At 40.8% G+C, this 2247-nt stretch overlaps 1 pseudogene; it reads right to left on the bottom strand.

The window, feature by feature from the left end:
• Positions 1 to 403: 403 nt before the first annotated feature.
• On the bottom strand, positions 404 to 1140 carry LOC124961459 (dnaJ homolog subfamily C member 8-like; annotated as a pseudogene).
• Between the last annotated feature and the right edge of the window lie 1107 nt (positions 1141 to 2247).

Raw genomic sequence — 2247 nt, forward strand, 5'->3', positions numbered from 1 at the left:
CTATCTATATATCTGTGTGTGTGTGTGTGTGTGTGTGTGTGTGTGTGCGCAATATGTTTAATTGGGTGATTTCCGTAACCTATACATGAAGTTTCTAACCATCACAATTCAGTGAAGTTCAAGACGTTAAGTTACAGATTGTGGGAAAGAAGGCAGCACCAATGGTGGCACCTTCCAATCCTGGTTTTCCTAAGGGTAAACGGGTGGGGGTGTCATTTTTAAACAGAGCCCCTCATTTCAATATACAAAGAATTACTCTGATCCATATTAAATTATATTGAAAACGAAATGGACTAAAAAGCAAAACTACTCTATGTTGGGGTGGAGGTGGGAGGAAAAGAATGAGTCCTTCAGCGCAGGGAGGAGAGCTGGGAGCAGGTTCTGTGGCCCTGAGTGACCCGGGTCACTCATGCTGCTCCATTTTTAATTTCGGTGGTCTCAGGAAGCTCCGATTTTTCTTCTCTTAATTCCCCTTTGTATTTGCTTGGAAGTCTCGACAGCTGTCCACCCGACCATCTCGATTTCCTCCGAGTTTTTCTGCCACTCCCTTTCTCGTTTGGCTTTCTCTTGAGCTTAGGTCTCCGCTTCCCTTTGTCGTTTCCTTTCGTGCATCTGTGATCTTTTGCTTCTCTCTTTTCTTTTCATTTCCAGCTCAGCGAAGTTTCACGGTCTGTTTAAATACTGTTTGTTTGAGCAACTCGGGATCCTCTTCCTCTACATTTCCTCCTTCTTTAATCGTTTTTTCTGCTCTTTCACAGTGTGTTCCACGTGCTCTTTTCCTGCCTGAATTACATCCAGCGCCCTCTTCTGTTCCTAATCCGGTAGCGACTTGTGAGCTTGGTCCACAGCTTCAGAGGCCTTTTGTGCTCCGTCAGCACCATCCTGATTTTTGTCAGGATGCACCAATATGGACAACTGCTGAAACCTCTTTTTTATTTCTTCACCTGTCACTTCAGGTCCATCTGAAGAACCTCAAATGGATTCAAATTGAAATAAGAGGAACTGGGACGGGTCGTCTTTCAATCCGATTTTTGGACGTCAGAACCGAATCTCTCTCCTCTGTTGGTCTCACCTCACTGGTCTTAAGTGCTTCCTCTGTGCTGCCTCCGCGGAAGCTGAGCTCTCTCCTGAAGGCGCCATTTCCCCAGCCCAGCCACCACGTGACCCTCTATATTTTTAACACAAACGTATTATTTTTATATCCAGAAAACAGAAAAATGCTTGTAAGAAAATTGATAAGGAGGAATAGTAAGGAATTGACTGAGATAAAAAGAAACCTGATCTCAGCCAGGTACAGGTGTGAGGGCAAGCACCTGCAGCCCCAGTCCCTGGGAGGCTGAGGCAGGATTGCCTGGACAACACAGTGAGACCTTGTACAAGAAAGAAAAGGAACGAGAAACTTGATCTCCAGCCCTGTTTCAGAGTCTTTTCAGCTCTTTTAATCTAAGACTATAGGACTTTGTCTTATATTTGACATTTACCTGCAGTGCAATTTGTGTTGACCAGAAGGTAAGTATATTGGTAGCTTGTTTCTTCTGAGTTCTTAATAAATGGTTAAAAGATTTACTTTCAAAATGTCCTTTGTTATTTTACAACCAAAAATTTTTAAACAAATTGATGATTTATTAAATGTGCTTAGTTACCTCCCACAGACAAACAAACCAAACCTGTACAGGCATTTTTTTTTTTTTTTAAGCCCAGAAACTTAGGATTCCTGTGGCCCTGTTTTGCATTGGAAATCCCATGCTTTGGCAAAAGCATTAGATTCCTTTGAGGAATATTGAGGCCTATTGTGAGCAATCTTTCTCAGGGACTCCATGATCTGAACATACTTAGCCTGTAAATGGAATATTGCTGTGGTATTTGTGGTGTCATTCAGTCTTTTCAATGCAAGGAAGCTACGAGAGTTAAAGTCAAGTAATAATGTGATCTTTTTTCCACATAAACATATCCATGCCAACAGCATACAGTGGTTCATTGGCTTTTAGGCAGTTCACTATTTTCAATTATCAGAGAAAATTAGATGTTTGATGATAAATTAGGCAATTCTCAGACATGATACAAACAATGAGAATATGTCCACATTTTTGGTTTGGACTTTTCTACACCCACAAGTTAAGGTTGGACTTATGCTAGTACAACTAATCTATATGCATATATTGAAACAATTTTCATACTGTTTTAGAACAATAACTTCTCATTTGATTTAAAAGTTAGCAACACTAAAGATTGTCTTGCTATCTTTTT

Source organism: Sciurus carolinensis, chromosome 12 (assembly GCF_902686445.1).
Source record: "Sciurus carolinensis chromosome 12, mSciCar1.2, whole genome shotgun sequence".
Taxonomy (NCBI): Eukaryota; Metazoa; Chordata; class Mammalia; order Rodentia; family Sciuridae; genus Sciurus; species Sciurus carolinensis.